The 25,739-nt window shown below is 41.9% G+C and overlaps 1 protein-coding gene across 3 annotated transcripts in view; it reads right to left on the minus strand.

Annotated features, from left to right (window-relative positions):
* The window catches only part of tpk1 (thiamin pyrophosphokinase 1), a 381,820-nt gene extending 367,596 nt beyond the window's left edge, over positions 1 to 14,224 (minus strand). The window contains exons 1-2 of one of the 3 annotated variants that reach the window (XM_078236390.1): positions 14,127 to 14,224; positions 9,303 to 9,433 (exon numbers count right to left, since the gene is read on the minus strand). The gene's annotated coding sequence lies outside the window, so the exon portion shown is untranslated. Of the gene's footprint in view, positions 1 to 9,302; positions 9,434 to 13,889; positions 14,041 to 14,126 lie in introns of those variants that run through there. The other 2 variants (XM_078236417.1, XM_078236382.1) reach the window with 2 other exon arrangements.
* Positions 14,225 to 25,739: the final 11,515 nt, after the last annotated feature.

Raw genomic sequence — 25,739 nt, forward strand, 5'->3', positions numbered from 1 at the left:
ATTGAGAATGAGGCCTTGAAATCAAGTATATATATATATATATACACACACACACTTTTTTAAAAACCTACTTTGAGAAGGCGAATTCAAGTGTACATTAGCAGCTGATCAAACTGTGCACTGTCACCAGGGGTTCCAATCTATGTTACCACTCACAAAATTCAGGTGGTAATGAAAGTTGACTTTTTTTTTGGAAAGTGAGCCTGGAGCTTAGATGATATATGATGACCTATCTGATTTGCTGTTGTGGGATCTTGCTGTGTGCATATTTATTGCTGTTTTTAACCACCTGATAGGAGCCACACTTTGTTGTCTTCCAGGGATCTGTGAAAGTGTAATAAATCAAGAGCAAAAAAGATCAAGAATCCCTGATGGGATGTCACTTTCACACCTCATTTTGGCCCGTTGCAAAAAACAGATGTGATTCATCGTCCTCCTCTAACTTCTCCCACTTGCTCTCCGCATTTAAAAGCATGTGCCTGAGTCGCAGTTCAATTTAACAACCAAACAATCTTACATCATTTCTTTACAAACCATCAGGAGCAACTAACACATTTTGAGCACTTAGATCTTCTCTATTCCACAAAGGCATTTTATGCATCAATATCCAATCCTGATAGTAATATACCAAGATTTACAGCTTGCAAGAACTAACTTCAATTCATAATAAATGTGATTTAATACCTCTTTTCATTTTAAAAAATATTCCCCTCTGCAAACACATCAGACGATGGAGAAAAATACATTCTGATGTCCATTGTTATTTTCCAAACTCCCAGGTTTAAGCCGTAAGAAACTCACTTTAAAAGTGTCTGTTACTTTCCCCTTCAATGTGATAATGTCTAAAGAAGGAGTGTGATCCAGCAGTGACAGGAATGCTGACTGGAGACATTCCATACATCATCAAAAATATACTTGGTTCACCCCCATCATTTCTTCACTGGACTACTGGCAAAACAAAAGAACTAATGAATTTCTAAATGGTAGCTGCTTCCAAAAATTCATAACCATGAGGCCCTCATTTTTATAATATTCAAACAGGGCACATTTTCTTGCCCTCTCCTTTAATGCAGCTGGATCAATTAACTATCGTGTTCTTCGCTGAGGCATGTCCAATATGAAAACCATACCAAGCAGAAGTGTATCTGACATCCTGCATTAATCTTATTTCTTTCTCTTGAATTCTTCATGGACTAGGAGCTTTTAAGGATCAAAGTCAAACTGGGAAAGTTGAAAATGACTTTTGAAACTATTTTCTCTGACAGAACAAAAATCTGTCAATCTAAAACTCTGCTTATTATGCTGCAAGAGACCAAATGGAAATCAGTGCTAAATGTTGCGATGAAGACAAATCAGAATGTAATATGAAGTTTAGAAACATAGAAAATAGATGCTGGAGTAGGCCATTCGGCCCTTCGAGCCTGCACCACCATTCAATATGATCAGGGCTGATCATGCACTTTCAGTATCCCACTCCTATTTTCTTTCCATACCCCTTTGGTCCCTTTAGCTGCAAGGGCCACGTCCAGCTCCCTCTTGAACATATCTAATGATCTGGCCCCAACAGCTTTCTGTGGTAGAGAATTCCACAGGTTTACAACTCGGAGTGAAGACATTCTTCATCTCAGTCCTGAATGGCTTACCTCTTATTCTTAGACTGTGACCTCTAGTATTGGACTTCCCAAACATCAGGAACATGTTGTTTGCACTTCAGTTTAATTAGTCATATGAAGATTAGCAAACCATCCTGTGAGCTCTGATCTGTTATTCGGACACAAGTGACCAATTTTCCTGAGATTTCCACAAAACCATTTGATTGTCCACTGCTCTGTTCAAAGCACACACGCTCTAAGTCCAGAAGCATCTTCCAATGTATGCCTCACTAGGTTTTGTATAAAGACACCCAATTTTATCCATCAAAACTCTGCACTGCCTGCAATAAATTGAACCTATTGTTCTTGTATTCTGAGTACGAGTGACTAAATATAACAAAGCAGGAGATAATCAAGAACTTATGTTCTTTGTAAACTACGAATGAATTAGCAGCCAGCATAATCAAGGGTCCCACGCACCCCGGACATCCTCTCTTCCACCTTCTTCCATCGGGAAAAAGATGCAAAAGCCCGAGAACACGTACCAACTGACTCAAGAATAGCTTTTTCCCTGTTGCCAACAGACTTTTGAATGGTTCAATCATATATTAAGTTGATCTTTCGCTACACCCTATCTGTAACTGCAGCACTACGTTCTGCACCCTTTCTTTTTCATCTCCCCTATATACTCTATGAATGGTATGTTTTGTCCATATAGTGCATAGGAAACAATGCTTTTCACTGTATCCCAATACATGTGACAATAATAAATCAAATCAAAGAATAAAGTGTCAAACGTCTCTCCAGTCTCACAGGCTTTCCTCAAAAATTGTGCTTCTCTCAATGTCTGTCCTTTATCACCTTCTAAGGAAAAGGTATAGAGATTAGTTTTGAATGTTGGTGTTTACTAATGATGTGGAGATGCCGGCATTGGACTGGGGTGGGCACAGTAAGATGTCTCACAACACCAGGTTAAAGTCCAACAGGTTTATTTGGAATCACGAGCTTTTGGATCACTGCTCCTTCATCAGGTGAGTGGAGTCCGACACCACTCACCTGATGAAGGAGCAGCACTCCGAAAGCTCGTGATTCCAAATAAACCTGTTGGACTTTAACCTGGTGTTGTGAGACATCTTACGGTGTTTACTAAAGAACATTACTGCAAAGTAAAACAGCAGTTAACAGAAATATTACATATCAAGAAAAAATCCCCCAAGTCTTCTGACATGGTATGGGAAGCTGAAGCATGTACAGGGAAGGAGTAGCATTCCCCAGATGTCACGATGAGATTATTCTTGACCATCCATCCTACAATACAAAATCCAATAAATTTAAAAGCAGAGGCAAAGGAAGCCAACATTGCTAAACTATGCCAAACTATAATACCTCAATTGGATGGCACTGAATTCATTACGATTTTCACAATTGAAGCAACATTCAGTCACCAGTTTGGATAAGATGTTTGGTTTCTCTGCCTGTGTATTAGGCCCCTTCAGTTGACAGCTTGGCAATCCAGAAAATGTTACGATATGTAATATTTCTATGAACTGTTTAATTTTGTGTCTGCGTTAGTTTCCTCTGGATGCTCTGGTTTCCTCTCAGTCCAAAAGACATGCTGGATAGGTGCACTGGCCATGCTAAATTCTCCCTCAGTGTACCTGAACAGGTGCCGGAGTGTGGCAACTAGGGGATTTTCACAGCAACTTCATTGTAGTGTTAATGTAAGCCTACTTGTGACACTAATAAATAAACTTAACCTAAAAAACGTGTTATCTTCCAATGTATGCTTAGCTATCTTGCTATTGAGGCTTATAATTCAACTTTCAATTCAGCTACCTTATTTCAAAACAGCACTGCCAACATTTTTAAGCATATTAATCATTGTACTTTGATTTACAAGATTTTCTGACATTTCCATTCGATTGATCAGAGGTACAATTACTTGCTGTCCATGTTGGATATCCTCAACTTTTAAAAAAAGGCACACTATGATATAACCTGACAACAGCAACTAATGTGAATTCACACCCGAAATGTTAACTGTTGTCCTAAAAAATTCTGACCCGCTGAATGCTTCCAGCATTTTCTGTTTTCTTACAGCAGGCAATACTGTTTTACACATTCACCCTGTAGAAGACAAATTCCAAAGGCAACCCCACACTCCCTATACCTAAAGACTTAAAACTTCAGAGATACAAAGCCCTAATTAGACTACCTCTATAGTACTGCCAGCAGTTCTGGGTACCACATTATGGGAAAGAAACTCTGGCCTTGAAGTACAATGTATTTGGACCAGAACTATTACATTTACTACAATGATGTAAATTATGAAGGCAGATTACACAAACTACGCCTGGCTTCCCTGGAATTTAGAGAGTTAAGGGTGTTTTGATCCAAGTTTTTTAGATATTCAGGGAAACAGATAGGATACATAGAAATAAGTTTCCAATGGTTGCAGAGTCCAGGATTAGGAAGCATAAATTAACAATTAGAGCAAGACTTTTCATGAATACGATTGCGAAACATTTCTATGTGCAAAGGTGGTAAAAGTTTTGAAGTCTGCCACAAATGGCAGTTATGTTAGACCAACTATTAATTCTAAAACAGATTGATGGATTTTTGTTAACCAGAGGTATTAAAGGCCAGATTAGAGATCAGTCGTGATCTCATTTAATTGTGGACTTGAGTGACTAAATGGCCTGCTCCTGTTCCTATGGTGTGCATTTAGAATACTGAAAATAACATATGCCCAGGCAAACTATGCTGCTCACTGGAAACTAGAGACTGAATAACATGGAAATTCCACAACATATCAGGTCACTTCAAAAGACATCAGACATTCCAGATTGGTTTCGAACAAGATAATTTATTGAACAAGTTTGTTCACAAATAAAATTTACAGAAGCATGCAGTATTGTTGAGATATTGTACAATTCAACCATGATTTTCTGGATGTGCAACCAATTTGCAAGTTAATCAAACAAACTAAAAAAAGACTTGTATTTGCATAGAACCATTAATTACAACAGGACATTCTAAAGTGCTTTACAACTCCAGTGAAGCAATTTTTGAAGTGTCGTCATTTGTTGTAAAAGATGTGGCAGACAATTTGCATAAAGCAGACTCCGACAAGCAGCAAATGTGACAATAGTTGGATAAAGTGTTTTTACAATGTTCATTGAGGGCTAAACATAGGCTAGGACACAAGGGTAACTTCCCTGCTCTTCTTCGAAACAAGAATGTAAGAAACAAGAATTAGGAGGATCGGCCATTTGGCTGCTCGAGCCTGCTCTGCTTCAATAAGGTCATGCTCATCAGATTTTGGTCTTCACTCCATTTTCTTGGATGCCGTCAATTTGCCTAGTCTCCCAAGCAAAATTCTGTCTAACTCAACCTTGAATGTATTGAATGGCCCAACCTGCACTGTTCACTGGGAAAGAGAATTCCAAACATGAACAAAGAAATCTCCAAGAAGAAATTCCGTATGTTTCAAACGGGAGACTCCTTACTTTGAAACCTGTTTATCAATAGTCCTAGATTTCACTGAGGAGAGGAAATATCCTGTCAGCATATACCCTGTCAAATAGTACAATGGGATCTTAAAACATCCAATAGAGCACAGATGGGGTCTTTGTTCAATGTCTCCTCTAAAGAGCAGCACCACCAACAATGCAGCACAGCCTCAGTAATGTCAGCTTTGATTTCTGGCCTCAAATCCTCAACCTGACTCAGGCAAGAGCGCTGCTAACTGACCATTGGTTGACAACTAGTCAGATAAACCCTTTTAAATTCTGGATTTGAAGTTTTGCTTAAGAACTAAAGTAGTATTCTTGAATGAGAACAAAATGCAGCCTTTTTTATAAATTACATGTATGTAATTTAACCCTCGTGCCACAGGAAGACAATATGTACTGCCAATACTTGTAATTGTGACATTCAATTCCTTTCAAAGTTCAAAAGAACTGTCCATTGTCCCATTTTTCTTTTACCCTTTATTCATTCATGGAGTGTGGACAAAGCTCGCATTTATTGCCCAAGCCTTATCATATCACCGTCTTGAATAAAATCTACTCATCTGCTAGGCCATTTCTCAGGGCAGTTACAAGTTAGTTATTTCCTGTGTGTCTGAATTCACATATAGGCGACACTTATAGGTATTTTTCGATGGGTAATTAGTGAACCAGATGGGTTTTTTGTAACATTCAGGTATTTTCATCACCATTACTCAAACAAGCCATCATCAATGTGTTTATTTAAATTCCACTCCATCTGACAAAGGAGCAGTGCTCCGAAAGCTTATGGTATTTGCTACCAAATAAACCTGTTGGACTTTAACCTGGTGTTGTGAGACTTCTTACTTTATTTAAATTCCTCAGCTGTCATGGTGAGATTTGAACTCATGTTGCTGGATCCTCCAAGACAGCTGAGACTTTTTACAACATACAAACACAAATCTACAAAGGTGACTGCAGGGGGTGGTAATGAGGACCACACCTATATGTTATCCAGCAAATTCAACTCACAATAGATGTTGCACGAATTCTACTGATATGTGTTTAAAAGCATCTTTGACATAACTGTTTTCCCTGATCAGAAATGAGCAACCTCGATTCTGTCACACAGATAACACTGGCTTCTCCCTAGACACCACAAAATGGCACTGGTTTCATTTTAAAAAAGAGAAACATGTGCAGAGGCTTTAAGATCTATGGATAACATTCATTTTTATCACACGAAAACCTTGAAAAGTCCGAGCAACTTTGAAGTTTTTTTCAGTTTGTGTGTATGCTACCAACCCCCCTTGTAAAAAAACATATTGCAAAGAAATGTTATAGACATTCTGCCTTATTCTGGAGAGCCTCACCCAGCATATATGCGGCTCATCATTTACACTTGATCTTGTTCCCCCTACTCTACCCATACTGCTGACATGCAACCTCAGTGGTGCAAAACATGGCATTTAAATCTGTTAGTAAGCTGGCAGCATCATTTATAAACAATTCACACAATCACTTGGTGCACCAGCACCTGCCTTGATCCTTAGAACATAGAAAAGGTCAAAATAAAGTAAGATCACTCCTGTCCATCAAGCTTGTCTCTTTAGTAGTCAAACATATCCAACTGGATACTTTACTTCTTAAGTGTCTGATTCTGTTTGCTTTGTAGATTTCAGATGCTTAAATTAGGCATTGTATAATGATTTTTTTCCCCTCAAAATTTGCTTCAAATATACTATGTTATTTTAATGAAGTTTTACATTTTACTGGATATATTACAATAATATATATTTACCATATATTACAATGATACAAACAGAGCTGTTATACTATTGAAATTACATTATTTGTGGAGCCATTACTGTCTATACCGAAAGTGGGATACTAATAATTCCAAAAAACTAAACTCCTTTTATTATGTGAACTACAATGGTTTCTGATTCTAATGTTGTGCAGAATACCAAAATAATCATACAGTCAGTGTGCACACACACACACAAGCTGAAATAAAGGAAATTGGGTCCAGCTAATTATATCAGTATGGTTTATTAAATATTCTTAAACTGGATATTACATCCAAATTTCTTTTAAAGTAACTTTAAAGTTTATTAGTCACAAGTAAGGCTTATATTAACACTGCAATGAAGTAACTGTGAAATTCCCCTAGTCGCCACAGTTCTGGCGTCTGTTCGGGTTAATGCACCTAACCAGTACGTCTTTCAGAATGTGGGAGGAAACCGGAGGAAACCCACGCAGACACGGGGAGAACGTGCAAACTCCACACAGACAGTGACCCAAGCTGGAAATCAAACCCAGGTCCCTGGCACTATGCTACCCTGCCACCCCAAATTTGGCTGTACTTATTCAAGTACACTTATTTTCTTTAGTGGGTATACGGTTGGTATTTGAATAAAATAAAATGTCTCTGACATCCAATCTTTATCATGCTATAGTTGAAATTCAAAAGTGATTTTAATAACAAAGTTCTTCTAGTTTCAACATTCCAAAGTAGATGTATTGCCACTTGAGGCCCTTAATGATCCATACAAACGAATGGAAACTACAATCTCTGAATAAAGCAATCCTCAAGAAACAAGAATTAAGACAGCCCGAGTCAAAATGGTAGCCATTGGGGAGATAGTGACATAATGATATTGTCACCGTACTAGTAATCCAGAGGCCCGGGCCAATGCTCTGGAAACGGGTTGAATTTGAATTCCATTAATTAATCTGATTTTATATATTATTCATCTCAGTAATGACGACCATGAAACTATCATTTATTGCCATAAAAGCCCATCTGGAAATCTGCTGTCCTTACCCGGTCTGGTCTACTCGTGACACCAGACCCACAGCAATGCGGTTGATTCTCAACTGTCCTTTGAAATGTTCAGTTCAAGGGTAATTAGGGATGGGCATCAAATGCAGGCTTTGCCAGTAATACCCACATTCCATGAAAGAATAAGGTTCCAGCTGCACAATCCAAATAAATAATCCCATTTTTACGAATGCAGCATTTAAAATTTCTTCAAACTTTTTTCTTCACTCATGTACAGATAATCACCAATCTGTTAGTACAAACTGCAATATTGTTTCAATATCATAACCAGAACTATAGACAATATTTCAATTATCGCTCTACAAATGTCCTCTTCCTTTCAAAACCAAGTCAATTTCTGGCTCATCTATCCTCTCCAATTACCATGCCTATCTTTTCCCATAATTCTTCACCTGAATGAGGCCAAATGACATCTTTCTGAGCAGGAAAGCCTGTGTGTGTTTGGGTGGAGGGTTGGGAGGGTGGCAGGGTGCGAACATAAGGAATAGGAGTAGGCCATTCCGCCCTTCGAGCCTGCTTCACCGTTCAACGAGATGATTGCTGAACTTCTACTTCAACACCATTTTCCCGTGTTATCCCTGTATCCATTAATGTTAATCTATCGATCTCAGTTTTGAACACACTCAACAATTTGAGTCTCCACAGCCCTAAGGCAGAGAATTCCAAACACCCAGTGGCGATTGATGTGCTGATTAGGGGGAATTCATAACGTTACACTTGGGGCCATTGATCTTTCAGCTGAATCGAGAAGGAGCATTACTGTAGATCGTAACTTGTAAGTCGACCTTTGAAGCTTCAAAAAATCCCTCCAAAAACAGGGTTTGATTCAAGAGCAGAATATAAAATATGAGCCGCTGCGTTCGATGCAGGTGGTTGCCATTTTGAAACATGAAAATGTTTCTGTTCAACTGTCACCATATGTGGGCTGTTCTATGTGGGTGTGCTTTTTTTAAAACTCCCACACATCTTGGCAACATGGCCTCTATCACCTACTTGATCTCAAGCACCAACTCATAAAGCATGTATAACCCAAAATATGTACTTCTGAGCTGAAAAATTGAGACCAGCTCCTAACATGAGTAATGCACTAAACATGCATTTATTACTTGGTAGGGGGAGTCGACTTACATGGTGAGTTTAAGCCTAAACATGCATTTAGTGTGAAAACTTGGGAGTTGCTTATACAACGTGATCTAGGGCATACATGGAGATGATAAATTTGAAATGTTTGTCATTTCCTCTGAAAACCTTTATTCCATTGTTGGTCCGTGAATGGCTCTCCAAAAACAGATTGTGCATTTCTCAAAGATGCATACAAGGATACATAGATTTATGGTAATTGTATCCAGAATTGAGAAGATTAATGTTATATACTTCTTTCGTCTGTGCAGACACTGCTCCAGCAACAAGTCATCAACTTCTGACCCACTATCATCCCATCTGATTAGTTGCAGTCTGCCTCTTCCAATTTTCTGCCGTGCCCCAAGGAGGGAACTAAGTTCTCTCTGCAGAAAAAGAAAATCATAGTAGTTTCAGTGCCTTCAAATCCTTGTCAGATGAGGATACAACACCATGAAAGGATGCACCAGAATTGCAATAAAATATAAATTCTATCTTCATAAGTTCATACAAACATATCAAGGGGAGATGAACATATGAATAGGAGCAGGAGTAGGTTATTCAGCCCTTCGAATCTGCTTCATTATTCAACGTGATCATGGCTGAACTTCCACTTCAACACCATTTTCCTGCACTATTCCCACATCCATTATTCAAATTCCACCATGGCAGCTGGTGGAATTTAAGTCAGCTAATAAAATCTGGAATTTATAAGATTGTTTTAGTAACAGTGACCATGAAACCATTGTTAGTTGACATAAAAACCCATCAGATTCATGAATGTCCTTTAAAGAAAGAAATCTGGAGTCCTTACCTGGTCTGACCTATATGATAAGTTCAGTAAGAAGTTTAACAACACCAGGTTAAAGTCCAACAGGTTTATTTGGTAGCAAAAGCCACACAAGCTTTATGATGCCAGACCCAGGGTAATGTGGCTGACTCTTAACTGCCCTAGCAAGCCACTCAGTTCAACAGCAATTAGGGATGGTGCAACAAATGCTGGCCTTGCCAGCGACACCCACATCCTATGAAAGAATGAAAGCTTTGAATCTCAAAATAACTATTATTTGTAAACAGTGAAGAGCATAAGGCAGTACATCTTCCTTTCAGCGTCAGGCATGTCTGCTGCCTATGCTATTCCAAAGCCCTGAAAAATGAAAGTATATCACTTATTCTGTGCATGCTGATTGGCATCATTCATAACTTCATGAATGGTTGTTTCAAAGAGGGGGTCCAACAACTAACTAGTTAATCTGGCACAAATCGAGCAGGGAGATAACCATACACAAGACAACAAATCTGTTTCTGAGTGCACAGTTGAAAGGTAAATGGGTTCACTGATTCCAAAGATCGTCATGTGCTGACTCTTAAACTTCACTCCTAAGCATATAGTATCAGACTTACTTAACAGGGGTGTTAAAATATTCTGAGATTCAAAATCTCTCTCATGACCTTGGTAACAAGGCAACACTTACAGTAAAATGAACCGTACCACTTAAAAATCACATGCTGGATCTGTCACAGAGGCTTGCAGACATGATTTACTAGTACTGCATCATTGAACTAAACGGCTCAATGAGTACTTATTACAAGTCAAACCTCAGGCCAGAATCCAGAATAGAATCAGCATATATTCAGTCAGAGGAGACCCAACACATTTACTGTCCTCCCACTTCTGAATCAAGTTAAAATTCTGAACAAAGCTGAAGCAAAAAATTGTCATTCATAGCGTTTCCAAACGCTGCCATCTTGAAAAGAAATAAATTACCCCTGAATGACTAGATCATTCGTGCATTTCAAATAACCATGGGGTGGCCTATCCTTAAAACCACATATCAAACAGTGCGTTGGTGTTTCTACTGTGGCAAAGGAACAACAGAAAATCAGAATATTTTTAAAAACTGAGACACCAGTAAATGTTGATTCAGAAGGGTTTACCTATCCTTGTACATAAATCAAAGAAAGTTAACATGCAATTACAGCAAGTAATCAGGAAGGCAAATACTATGTTAACCTTTGTTGCGAGATGGATTACAAAACAAGAATAATGGAAGTCATGTTGCAATTTAATATAGTAAGAAGTCTCACAACACCAGGTTAAAATCCAACAGATTTATTGATGGGCTTTAACCTGGGGTTGTGAGACTTCTTACTGTGCCCACCTCAATCCAACGCCGGCATGTCCACATTACGGCAATTTAATATGGTTGTGGTGAGACCACCTCCAGAGCATAAAAATGTTTTGGTCTCCTTACCTATGGATATACCAGCCTTACAGGTGTTTTCAATCATAGGCCATCTCCCCTCTCATCCCAGGAATTAATCAATGTCACTAGATTGAGTAGCTTATATATTCCCCAGAGTTTAGAAGGATGAAGGCTATCTCATTGAAACATACAGGGTTGGTGCGGAGAGGCATTTCCTCTTTGCTGGAGAGTCGAGAATTGGAGGTCATCATCTCAGGATAAGGATCAGCCATTTAGGACTGAGATGGGAAGTCCTTTGGCTCAAGACAGTTATGAATCTTTGGATTCTCTATCCTGTAGATACTCAGCGTATTGGGAGTGTATTAAAGACAGAGTGATAGATTTTTGGGTATGTGGGGGTAGGGCAGGGCAGTGGAGTTATTGTAGTTAGCCATGATCTTAATTGAATGGCAGATCAGGTTCGAGGGACTTTATGGCCTACATCTTCTCCTATTTCTTGTGCTCTATTCATAATTCGCTTGAACGAAAATCCTAATGTCAGCGAAGTCCTAAAACAAAGCACCTCTGGTGAAAAAGTCATGTCAGTTTCTCTCATCAATTATTAATGACAGCAAGGGGATTAAGTTTGGTATGAGAATTTGGAACAAAAGCAATGTAACTAAAGGAACTAATAGAAATTTATATGATGCATGGACACCATACGGCACTTACTTTTATCAATTATTTTAAAATATTTTCTCGATAACCATATTCCAAAATCTGCATTTTTTTTGAATTTTGAAAAAGCGTTGAACAATAAATCACTCCTTTTACCTGTGTTTATTATGAACATATTAATCCAGTTGCAACTGCTTCCTTCCATCAAAACAGCCAAGTATTCACAATTGCTATCATATTCATGCTATAGCTTACACAGTTGGAACTAAAAAGTAAAAGCCAATGCCAAGAAATAAAGGTGAAATTATGTCAATAAAAAGTCATATGACCAAACTTGTTTCAAAATTTCACGTCTGAAGAGAGCTGGACAATAAAAAAAACAGAGCAGACAGAGCTGAAGGAGGAACTGATCCAGAGAATTTCCAAGATTGACCCAAGTCAGGAAGTTCAAGTGCACAAGAGAAGTAGCCATCCTTCAGTTAAGAAGCGAGACAGAGCTGAGTGGAGATGCAAGTCAGGACCAAACAATAGGCAATAATATTATTTCTAGAAAATTGGTAGATCTGTAATCGAATGAGTGACATCCAGAGGCAAGCTCAATGGGAGTGGAGCATAGCTGCCAAACGCAGGACAGAGCGGGCTGGCTCTCCCACCTCTAAGGGAAGTGTGCACCGAAGAGCATTGAGAGTAGCGCAAAGTTCACCAGCTAGATCACAGACACCAAGGATGCTGGTGGGCACCAGAGAATTCAGCCTTGTCCAAGGGAGGGGAGTTTCTTAAAAAAATATTTTGGTACAATATGCTACTTAAAATAAAATAATCAAGATCAAATATGACACCCAGGTTGGAAATAGGTTAAGTTTAATTTCAGGAAGAGGAATGACATTGGTAACTGCAGGGACTAAAGATAATGGCTCCAGCCTTGGCAATGTTTAATTGGCGAAAATGTTTGCTCGTTCAGTCCTGGATGTTGGCTAAGCAATCTGATACTTTAGTAGTAGCAAAATTGTACAGGTTAGGTGGATTGGCCATGCTAAATTGCCCCTCAGTGTTCAAAGCTGTGTAGGTTAGGCAGATTAGCCATAGTAAATGCACATGGTTGGGCACGGGATGGGCCTGGGTAGGATTCTGTTTCGGAGAGTGAGTGCAGGTTCGATGGGCCAAATGGCCTCCTTCTGCACCGTAGGGATTCTATATGGAGGTGGTGGTGGTGAAACATATCTGGGTGTCATCAACATGCAAGTGAAACCTGACGCTGTTCTCTCACCGAGTAAGAAGTCTCACAACACCAGGTTAAAGTCCAACAGGTTTATTTGGTAGCAAATACCATAAGCTTTCGGAGCACTGCCTCTTCGTCAGATGGAGTGGAAATGTGCTCTCAAACAGTGCAAACAGACAAAATCAAGTTGCAGAATACTGATTAGAATGTGAATCCTACAACCAGCCAGGTCTTAAAGGTACAGACAATGTGGGTGGAGGGAACATTAAACACAGGTTTAACCGAGGGCCAGCATGTAGATGAGAAATGCCCAAGAAGTTCAACCAAATGGTTTTGAGAACCATTTGGTCAAAAACATGTCAGCTGTGGCCAAGTCAGTAGTTTCTCTCGCCTCTGAATCACAAAGGTTCCGGGTTCAAGCTGACACCCCAGTGCAGGAGAGAGGAAGCACTGCACATGAATGAGATATTAAACTGACATCCCATCTGCCTGCTCTGGTGGATCGGATCCCATGGCACTATTTGGGAGAAAAGTGGAGCAATCCCCAGTGTCCTGACTCATAAATACCTGCACCAAATTAAGAAAGGACAACATTTGCAAAAACATCAAAGAGGAATGAAGGTGCAGTGGACATGTTTTGTGAAAGAGCATTAAAGCTAACAAGCAGGTGTACTGCAGAGGAACAGAAGAGGGAGTGCAAAGCAGGTGGAACATGTTTGAAGTGGCTCACACGGAGGAGAGAAAAGCCTGGGCTCTCACAAGCAGGAAAGTGCTAATTCCTCAGGGATTGCCCATTCGGAACAAGCCCCGGCGCCAGGGCCTATCTCAGTTTGGACGCTGCAAATAAAAAGGCCGACTTTTGGAAGCGGCTTTTCCGTTACAATAAAGGACAAACTCGGTGGAAACTTCACAGCCACACATCCTCCCCAGGCCCACCGAACTCGGGAGTGCTGCCGAGGGCCGGACTCACCCTCGGCAGCCGTTTGTGGTACTCACTCTGCTCCTGGCTGGCTGCCTTCCTCGCCTCGCCGCCTGTCCCTATCGCCGTTCCTCCCGCTCCCGCACCTAGACAGCGCCCTCCGCAGTCACCCACACGCACAGCAAGCACTGCTCCTCAACACTGGCCTCTCTGCAAACCAGTTAATACCCATATCTTTGAGTTAAAAAAAGCTAACCATTGTTTAGTACATGATGGGTAAACTTAAGGTTTCCACTTTTAATAATCAAAGAAAAAAGGCCGGCACAGTGGTTAGCTGCCTCATAGCACCAGGGACCCTGGTTCGATTCCCAGCTTGGGTCATTGTCTGTGCAGAGTCTGCATGTTCTCCCCGAGTCTGCGTGGGTTTCCTCAGGGTGTTCTGGTTTCCTCCCACAATTCAAAAGACGTGCTGGTTAGGTGCATTGGCCATGCTAAATTCTCCCTCAGTGTACCCGAACATGCGCCGGAGTGTGGCCTCTTTTAAAGTCAAACCAAATAAACAAACTCAAATTAAATCAGGACAAAGTAAAAAGGGCAGCTCCCCAAAAGGAGGGGGAACAGCCCGAACAAAAAGCAAAGTACAAAGGAAACTTAAGAACATCAAATCATAATGTCTCCGTAGAGGGAGCTCCACTGGGGACGTCCGCCACCCGACGGCAACAAGGCCCGCCAAGGTATATCCGGGCGGCAGGCGAGGACACGGTAGTGGAAGGTGTGCAGCAGCAGTCTGCACAGGAAACGCCTCCGCGCGGTAGAAAAAGGCACATAGGACATTTCCGCGAGGCGGCTCATGCTGTGGGGCACCTGACCCAAGGAGGGGGGTTGAGGCTTTGGGCCAATGTGGAATTCCGTCCGAGCAGGGGAACGCTCGGGCGGGATCCCACCGCATGCATGCGCCGCCTCAAGATCGCGTGCACTTCCAGGGCCGAGCACGACCGTCCTAAGGTCTTGGATGGCTTTGGCCGTGCGCCGGACAGACACCCCCGTGCGCTTAGCCAGCACGTGGGGGGCGCCGGAGTGTGGCAACTGGGGGATTTTCACAGTAACTTCATTGTAGTGTTAATGTCAGCCTACTTGTGACACTAATAAACAAACTTAAACTTTAAGAGAATATGCAATCCCAGGCAATCATTACTGCCCCCATGTACAGTCTTAGGCCAATTGTGAGGAGCTAACAATATGTCAACAGAGTTTGAGAGTGGCTGGGTGGAAAAAGTACTGTGGTATCTTTCCTCTTTTTTAAATCATCAACTCTATTTTATTTTTGCTTTCCTTTATAAGGATTCAACCCAATAAGTAACATAAACTTTCAGTAAAAGCTTCAAAAACAATCTATGTAAAAGTTTATGATAACAAATTACAGTTGACTCTATAAAAATTGACTTTAGAAAGTTGAGAATGTGCATCAAAGATGGCCATGAAACGTCAGGTGACCTGTGACTTCCGCACAGATAAAGGATGAACTCATGCTTCAGAAAGGCATTAAAATGTAAATATCCATGAGGGAAGGCCCTTGAAAATACATTCAAAATGCAAAAATCACTTGTGGAATTTATAGCCCCATTATCTGAGCATGAGCGGAAACTCAAATTCAATAGAACCCCCAGACTCAATTTTTCTGGTCACGTGATATAAACTAGTTCAGATAAAAATCTTGTTACTCCAAAAACCAGCGAGAGATTAGTCAGTCTGAAACCAACAGGCCATGAGAATTCCTCAACAAAAGTCCTGTTGGACAATCAGCCACGAGGGAGAGAGAAGAGGGCCGGGGGGGGGGGGGGGGGGGGGGGGGGGGGGCGGGGGGGGATGACTAACTTTTCTTAATCTGCAGCAATTTGTCCCCACATGGAATTGGACACAACATCATCTGAAAGCCAGAGGCTTCCAACTTCTATTCACCCAAACAACCATGAAAGAGAACACATCCAGCCTTGCAACATATACATCTTAATGGAATAAATTTGATTATATGATTTATTTCTTGTATTTCTATTAGTAACCTAAACACATGTTTTGTCTATAAAATCCATCTTTACTTTTGTATGTGTCTATATACCTGAGGGAGTGGGCATGTTTTGTGTGTTTACAGTTAAGGGTGAATAAACTTTATCTTTCTTCTGATTCAAGCTTATCCAAAAGCCTGATTTGTCTTTATTACTTAAAATCACAACACTCAAAAGGTTTAAGATACTTTCTATAAAACACATCTTGTTGCAGACAATAAAGAGGTGAGGAGAAAGTGGAAAAATTATCCCAGCATCTCTCTTCCCAATTGATAAATTGGAGATAAAAACAGAAAATGCTGGAAAAGCTCAACAGGTCAGACAGCATCTGTGGGGAGAGAATAGGGCCAACGTTTTGAGTCTAGATGACCCTTCGTCAGAGCTGAGAGCAAAGAGAATCAGCAGAGATTTATACTATGGGAGGGGGATGGAATGGGACAAAGGGAATGTAAATGAGCTTACAGAAGACTGAGGAGGTGCTAAAAGTGCCCATTAAGTGATCAGAATGTGTGAATGGCAGAACAGAGGTATAGATTGTTAAAGGACTGCCTGAGGAATGTGGCAGTTGCCCTGAAGGGGAGGAGAGGGCAAGAAGGAGAGCTGGAATGGAGAAGTGAAAAAATAGAAGTGAAAAAGAAGGATAATAAAATGGATGAATGAGATGAAACAAAATGAAATAAAATAAATGGAAATGGGCTGAAGGTGGAGGGGAGAGTTCATGCTCCAAAGTTGTTGAACTCATTGTTCAGTCCAGAAGAGTGTAAAGTGCCCAATCGGAAGATGAAGTGCTGTTCCTCCAGTTTGTGTTGGTGTTCTCTAGAATATTGCAAAAGGCCAAGGATGGACATGTGGACAGGAGAGCAGGGTGGTGTGTTGAAGTGGCAAACGACAGGAAGGTCTGGGTCCTGCTTGCAGACCGAAGGTGTTCAGCAAAGCCTTCACCCAGTCTGCGTTTAGTCTCTTCGAAGTAGAGTAGACCGCATTGGGAGCAGCGAATGCAATAGACCAGATTGAAGGAGGTGTACATGAAGCACTCCTTCACCTGAAAGGTGTGTTTAGGACCTGGGATAGTGAACAGGAAGGAGGTAAAAGGGCAGGTGTTGTACCTTTTACGATTGCATGGGAAGGTGCTGTGGGCAAGGGGTAAGGTGTTGAGTATGATGGAGGAGTGGACCAGAGTGGAGAGAACGATCCCTGCGGAATGCTGATGGGGGGGGGGGGAGGGGGGCTGGGGGGGGGGGGGGGGGGGGGAAAGATGTGTTGAGTTGTGGAATCATGCTGGAATTGGCAGATAATCTTTCGAATACAGAGACTAGTGGGGTGAAAAGTGAGGATAACGGAGACCCTATCCTGGTTCTGGGAGGGAGGGGAGGGGGTGAGAGTAGTGGCCCAGGGGATGGATTGGACACGTTGAGAGCCCTGTCAACCAGAGTGAGTGAAAAACCACGATTGAGGAAGGAAAACATATTGGCAGCGCTAATTTAGAAAGTAGCTTCATCAGAACAGATGCGGCGAAGGCAAAGGAACTGGCAGAATGGGATGGAGTCCTTACAGGATGTGGGGTATGAAGAGGTGTAGTCAAGGTAGTTGTGGGAGTCGGTGGACTTGTAATGGATATTAGTGGACAGTTTATCACCAGAAATGGAGACAGGTAAAGGAAGAGAAGAGAAGTGTCAGAGATGGACATGTGAAGGTGATAGAGGGGTGGAAATTGGAAGCAAAATTGATACATTTTTCAAGGTCCAGATGAGAGCATGAAGTGGCACCGAAATAATTATTGATGTCCCAATAAAGGAGTTGTGGGAAGGGGCCAGAGTAGGACTGGAACACAGAATGCTCCGCATAACCCAGAAAGAGACAGGCATAACTGGGATCCATGTGGGTGCCCATAGCCACACCTTTTATTTGGAGGAAGTGAGACAAATTAAAGGAGAAAACGTTGAGTGAGAGAACCAGTTCAGCCAGACGGAGGAGTGTGGTGGTGGATGGGGATTGTTCAGACCTCTGTTCGAGGAAGAAGCAAAGAGCTTTGAGACTTTAAGGGATAGATTGGAGATGCTTGGTTTAGGGAAGAAAAGATTGAGAGGAGGTTTGATAAAAATGTTCCTCAGCACCACCTCCCCTGACTCCTCCACTATTGCTAAATTATCAGACTGTTTATCTGTCATCCAGTACTGGATGAGCAGAAATTTCTTCTAATTAATTATTGGAAAGACTGAAGCTACTTTTACCAGTCCCAGCTCCAGATTCCATCCCATAGCTATTGACTCCATCCCCCTCCCTGCCAACAAGTCTGAGATAAAAGAAATCTGATCACATTTGATCCCGACATGATCTTCCATCATATTCATTCCGTCATTAAGAAGGCCCATGTCCACCTTCCTGACATTATCCAGCTCAACTGCTGCCAAAACATTCATTCATGCCTCTGTTAGTTCTCAACCTAACTATTCCAATGCACTCCTGTTTAGTCTCCACTCCCTGTAAACTTGAGATAATCCAAAACACTGCTGTAGATGTCTTAACATACCAACAAGTCCCATTCTGCTCTCTGCTCTTTGCTTGCAGTAAGTATCAGTCAAGCAATATCTTGATTTTAAAATTCTCATCATTGTTTTCAAATTTTTCCATGGCATTGGGTGGCATGGTAGCGCAGTGGTTAGCACACAGCGTTACAGTTACAGATAGGGTGCAGAGAAAGATCAGCTTAATGTATGATAGGTTCTTTCAAAAGTCTGATGGCAGCAGGGAAGAAGAAGCTGTTCTTGAGTCAGTTGCTATGTATTCTCAGCTTTTCTCTGGAGGACAGTCCTCCAAACCTAACATTCTCACCTAACGTCTCCTTATGTGATTCGGTATCATACTTTGTTTAAAAATGCCCCCATGAAGTGCTTTGGGATGTCTTTTATTATGTTCAAAGTATTTACTGTTCAAAATCAATAGTGAGTTAGACAGAGAGAAACTGTTCTCATTGGCGAAAGTGTCAAGAATGAGATGATGCAGATTAAAAGCAGCAGGGAAAGCACTAAAGGTGACAAGACGGACATTTTTGTTTTCACAGTGAGTGGTTAATACCTGGTGTGCACTGTCTGAGGAGAGCCAATTCAGTCATGACTTTGAAAAGGGAACTGGATAAGCAGCTGAAGGAAAAGAAGAACTTGCAGGGCTTTAGGAAATGGATGGTGGAGTACAACAAGCGAAATTACTCTTGCTGAAAGCCAACACTGGCTCATTAGGCCAAATGGCCTCATCCTATGCTGTAATCATTCTATGATTAATAGTGGAGTGGTAGTGGTGTTTGTTCTTGGACAGCACAGCAGAAGACGGTCACCTGGATTGAGAGACAAATGGGAATTAAAAGTGAGTGATCACCCCAGGGGATGAAGTCCTATCTGGGACAGAATACACCTGGAAGGTATGCTACTCCATGGCAGCCCAGGGCTGCAAACCCCTGTACATAGTTTCCCTTATTTAATAAATACCTTTTGTTCCTAACAAAGCCTGAATTGCCTTGATGACATCTGGAGTGTCACTACGTAACAAAAAGCTTGCTGCTGTCCCTCTTTCCTGACCACCGACAGTAGTCTTCTCTAATGCTCAAAACTTAATATATCTCTCATTCGTCTGAGGCTTTGTGCTTTAAATACAACCATTATGTCTCCCACTATCTTTTTTATGTCTCCAAATCTTTATAAGTCTCAATATTCACCTATTTAATGTGCATCTGACTCATTTGTGATATGACCGAATCCCGTGCCCTCATGCTGAGCTTCACTCCTTTTTATTCCTGACTTTATAGAATAGTTTGTAATATTTTTCACTGCATTATAGCATTTTCTCCCTTAAAAAGGTATTAGAATGTCTGTGAGCAATTACACAGTATAAGGGTCAAATTACCTTTGCAGGATGAATCATTGCATTAAAGAAACATCTAAATTAAACACAGCACCCAGTGACATTTGAAGGTGTGAAAACGTTTTACACTTATCTTTCAGAATGTTCCCAATTTCCCAGTGTCACAGCTCAGGCTGAAAGAACAATGCTCAAAGTCACATATGTAACCGTAAAAACAACACAATTTCATCTGCCATGCTAACTAAATCCCTATGTGTACTAACTTCACCTCCTCCAGGTCAGGTGATCCCATTAGTAAAACATAATGCACCTTACAGTATCTTATCTAAGCAACGTTTAGTATCTAATACTCAAGTCCACACAAGCAGCTTCCATCATGACTTATCTCCCTCTTCAGATTAAAATATGTCCATAGTTTTTCTGCTTGGTCTATGTAGCTTAGACTGCATCACTGACAAAACCTACTACAATAAATATTGTTAAAAGAAAACTTTAAAATTATTATTTCCCTAAATCACTGAATAAATGAATTTCTTCAATTACGAACATCAGAGGCACAATTACTCGGCCCCGTGCTCTCATGCGCAGATAGCGTTGGGGCTGGGCAGGGCCAGAAAATCACGGGTGGAGCCATAACATGTTTCGTGCTGGGGGGAACCCCCTTTGGAATTCTCCCCGTCCCAGTGCCCTGACGTAATCTGGTTCATGCCCAGTAAGGGTGTGATAATGTGGCCCATTAGAGAGGCGATCATTCGTGGCTTACATGACATTCCCGAGACCTGTTGGAACGCAACATGCGAACCTCGGCCTATCGAGCTTTAGAGCATGGGCCCTGGTATGTGGAACCCGCAGTGTGAGCCCAGGAGTCAGCGGGACTAGACCTGTATCTGTGCTAAGCTTGTCTGTATATAGTTATTGCGTTATTCAATAAATCACCGTTGTGATTTAAAGCTTCCTCGTCATTTTACCTCACGCTACAATATTGGCACAAGAATAAATCAGCCCACAGTTGTAAAAAATCAACAGCTGGAGGGGGAAGGGTAAGCTCCTGAAAACCTGCAAGGAAGGTAAAAAGTCATCCATACCAACCATAGTCGAATAGCAACGCCATTATTCGGGAACATCGATCCGTTTGATCCAGAGGTTGAAAATTGGGGCCAGTACATTGAAAGGCTCTGATACTTTTTTGCTGCCAATGAAATAACTTGCGAAGGAAAGCAGAAAGTTATCTTACTCGTAGTTTGCAGCCCACAAATGTATAACCTCATAAGGAAGCTAACAACTCCAGAGGCGCAGGGTACAAAATCCTCCACTAGTGGCACTAGTGAAGGAGCACAACAATCCCCGACCCTCCATTATTATGCAGCGGAATAAGTTCCATTCAGCCATCAGGGACCCAGAGGAGACAGTTTCTACTTTTGTCACCAGGTTTTGCAAAATGGCTGAACACTGTGATTTTGGCCCATCTCGAAGTGATATGTCATATGACCATTTGGTCTGTGGTATTAATTATTTGAATATCCAGGAGCTCTTATGCAAGTATCAAGAAGTCTTTCAGAGAGAACTGAGGTGCATAAGGCCAAAACTTATGTGAGCCCTGGATCAACACCAAATTCATTTCGAGCCCGGTCTATCCCTTATGCCCAATATCAAAAAGTTGAAGCTGAACAAAGAACAAAGAACAACACAGCACAGCAACAGGCCCTTTGGCCCACCAAGCCTGCGCTGACACATGATGCCTTTCTAAACTAAAGACCTTTTGCATCTACACAGTCCGTATCCTTCTATTCCCTGCCTATTCATGTATCTGTCAAGATGCCTCTTAAACGTTGCTATTGTATCTGCTTCTACTACCTCCTCTGGCAGCGCATTCCAGGCATTTACCACCCTCTGTGTAAAAAACTTGCCTCTCACATCTCCTTTAAACTTTCCCCCTTTTAACTTAAACCTATGTCTCCTTGTAATTGACATTTCTATCCTGGGAAAAAGACTCCAACAATCCATTCTATCCATGCCTCTCTTAATTTTGTAAACTTCCAACAGGCCCCCCATCAGATCGAGGGGTAATTAAACAAAATGGGCTGTGCTAATAGTCCCAGCAATAAAACCAGACCATACAGTGAGGATTTATGTTGATTACAAATTGACCATTAACAAGGCTGCCCAAATAGACAGATGTCCTATCCCTAGGATAGAAGATCTTTATGCAAAACTAACAGCTACACAAAATCGGGCTTAAGTCATGCATTCCAGCAGCTTGAGTTGGAGGGACTCAAGGAAATTTGTCACCGTTAATAGAGACAAAGGCTTATTCCAATATACAAGGTTACCTTTCGGTATTTCAACTGCTGCACTATCTTTCAATGCACCATGGCAAGTCTTCTGCAAGGGATCAGAAGAGTTGTCATGCATCTGGATGATGTCTTAACCCCCCCCATCATGACCCCCTTTCATGGCCCACCCCTTTCATGATCCCACACCTTTCATGATCTCCTTCATGCCCCAGCCCCCGTCAGCCTCCAACCCCCTCAGGCTCCAATGCCCTCGGACTCCACACCCCTCAGGATCCACTCCTCTCATGTTCCATCCCCCTTGGTACTGTCCTAGCTCCCTGGCAGTGCCCACCTGGCATTGTCAGAGTGTCAGTTAGCGCTGCCAGGTGGGCAATGGCCAGCTATACCCCTAACCACTGGGGGCTTCAATGGTCTCCGAGCCCCGTCCCCCCTCCTCAACCTGGCTATCATGCCTGGCCTCCATTTGCAGACACCTGTAGTGATTCACACCAGAGCCCTAGTGCACCCAAGGGTTGGAAAATCTCAGGAGCAGGGGAGATCTGGCCTCGAATGCACTCAGCATATTGAAATACTTATTCAAATATGCTGATCTTCTTCCTACCATCATTGGGCAGGAACCAGATTATGTCTGGGAGCGGTGGGTGGGAAGATACTGACAAGGTTTGGTGTCAGCACAGAACATGCTAAAGCACTCACCCGTGATTCTCCAGCCCCGCTCCACTCCAACTCGTTCTAACACAGATGTGACGTGGCTGGAAAATCATGGCCTTAAAGCCTCACATCTAGGCACATGTTTTGTGTCAAGGTTTTCAAATGAAAATCACATTGTTTTAAATCACGGATATTTGCTACTAACTGATTCCAGTTTCATGTTCTGTTGCTAAATCATACAAAATCTTCACATTGCTTTGGTGGTCTTTGCTCGTGCTCTGGTCTCCTTGCTGTCTGAGGAACTCTGGTCATTGTGTCAGTGTTAGGAAGTGTCAATCTCCCCTCTGGAACCAATATCTTTCCCTCTGGATAGCAAGCTGACTGCCTGCCATCAGCAGCGCTGGTTTGGACTTCTAGAATCCCGGATGTCAGCTGTGCATACATCTGGTTCATCTGCTGCTGTGCCTTTGTCACCATGATGATTTATGACATATGAAAATTTTTTGTCATACAGTATTCCTTCTGGCAACAGCCCAGTCACACTGTTTCCCTTCTTGGTGTTGACAGCGTTCAGCTTAGGGTAAAATTGTGTATGCAACATACTCGGATTCTCCTGTCTCAGGAGTACTTTATCACTTGGTATCACAGCAGACTGTCTAGCTCCCAGTTTGTGGTCTGCCTAAAATTGTAGCACCCTCTTTCTCTGCATTATGATCTCGAACCTTGATCAACACTGATGTCCCTCAGCTCTGACATCTTGGTGCATATTTTGCAATGAAGTAACAGCTCAGCAGGCCTCTTTCCTCTCTTAGTGTGTGGCGTTGCTCTATAAATAGTTACATTGAACAAGGATGCCTCTTTCCAATCTTTGCCCTCAGCCTGAGCCATCCTCATTCATTTCTCTAAAGATTGGTTTGATTGTTCCACTTTTCCATTTGCCTGTGGCTGTTTATGGGTCACTCAGTGATGGTGTCTGTCTGTGACTTGAATGCAATCTGCAAAGGTCTGTGAAATGAATTGTGGCCCATTTTCTGATTACAGAGTGCCTTGCAAATACTTCAGTCACTGCAGACACCATTTTCTCTACTGTTGTAGACTTCATCCCAACATAATCAGAAATGACTGTAGTAGTCAATCACTAGTATAGAATCTCCTCACGGGAGTGGGGCTAAGAAGGTAACTGCTACATCCTCCTATTGTCCAAATGGTAAACGTGTGCTGTGTTCTAATTCTGATTGATTGGTTCTGCTGACAAGTTGACATCCATGACATGTTTTGACAAACTGTTTCTCCATCCCTTGCCACCATAATTTGGTTCATACGTTTTGCTTAGTACCAACCACTCCCAAGTGACCCTCATGAGCTCGCGTCACCTGTCTAGGCCCAAGCATTTATGGCACGACAGGTATGCTGCCCCTGAGAACACACTTCACAATTGTGCACAGTTCATTTTGTATAGCGACATTCATCTCTGAATGAGCAATTCTCTCAGATACTAGCATGGATTCGTTGTCTGATATCCTCCAATTGTGGATTTTTGTGCAACTCTCGTTCAATCTCTCCAATTGTTATTGCTCTGAGTTAGCATGAACTGCCTCAAACTGCACAAACAATTCAGCTTCCTTCTCTAGTGAGGGTATGTGTGCTTGATTCTCCCTCAGTAGTCATGACAGAGAGTCAGCAATTTTCACCGTTTTTTGTACTTGTAGTGCTGGCGTCTCAAAGCCCATCTTTCGATTCTGTTCATGGCTCTGGGGGAACAAATATTCTCTAATGACATGTGATCCGCCACTAATTCAACTCAAGACTAAACAAGGCAGTAAGGGGAAAAGTGAAAGGCAGAGAAACCAAAGTCAAAAATCAAAAAGGCCACAGTACAGAGTACAGAGACTGTGGAGAGCTCAGTGAATGGGTCCAGTAAGGCTAAGGGAAATAAAATACAGGGAGAGTGTACAAAGATGACCGGACAGATGGTCTGAGAAAGCAAGGCAGAGAGCAAGGGAAGTCTAGATTAAACTGCATTTATTTCAATGCATGAGACCTGATGGACAAGGCAGATGAACTCAGGGCATTGATGAGTACAAGGGACTGGGATATTATGGCTATTACTGAAACATGGCTAAGGGAGGGGCAGGACTGGCAACTCAATGTTCCAGTGTACAGATGCCATAGGAAAGATAGAACAGGAGGTAAGAGGGGAGGGGGAGTTGCGTTTTTGATTAGGAAGAACATCACGGCAGTACTGAGAGGGAATATACCGGAGAGATCACCCACTGAGTCTATATGGGTAGAACTGAGAAATGAGAAGGGAGAGATCACTTTGATAGGATTGTACTACAGGCCCCCAAATAGTCAGCAGGAAATTGAGGGCAAACATGTAAAGAGATTACAGATAACCCAAGAAAAATAGGGTGGCAATAGGAGGGGCCTTTGACTTTAGCAACATTGACTGGGACAGCCATAGTATTAGGGACTTGGATGGAGAGAAATCTGTTGAATGTATTCAGGGGGAATCTCTCATTCAGTATGTGGATGGCCCAACTAGAGAGGGGGCAAAACTTGACTTCCTCTTCGGAAATAAGGAAGGGCAGGTGACAGAAGTGTTAGTGAGAGATCACTTTGGGACCAATGACCATAATTCCATTAGTTTTAAGATAGCGAAGGAGAATGATAGGTCTGGCCCAAAAATTAAAATTCTAAATTTGGGCAAGGCCAATTTTGATGGTATTGGACATGGACTTTCAAAAGATGATTGGGGGAGAATTTTGGCCGGCAAAGGCATGGCTGCTAATTGGGAAGCTTTCAAAAGTGTGGCATCCAGGGTACG

This window comes from Mustelus asterias, chromosome 2 (assembly GCF_964213995.1).
Source record: "Mustelus asterias chromosome 2, sMusAst1.hap1.1, whole genome shotgun sequence".
Taxonomy (NCBI): domain Eukaryota; kingdom Metazoa; phylum Chordata; class Chondrichthyes; order Carcharhiniformes; family Triakidae; genus Mustelus; species Mustelus asterias.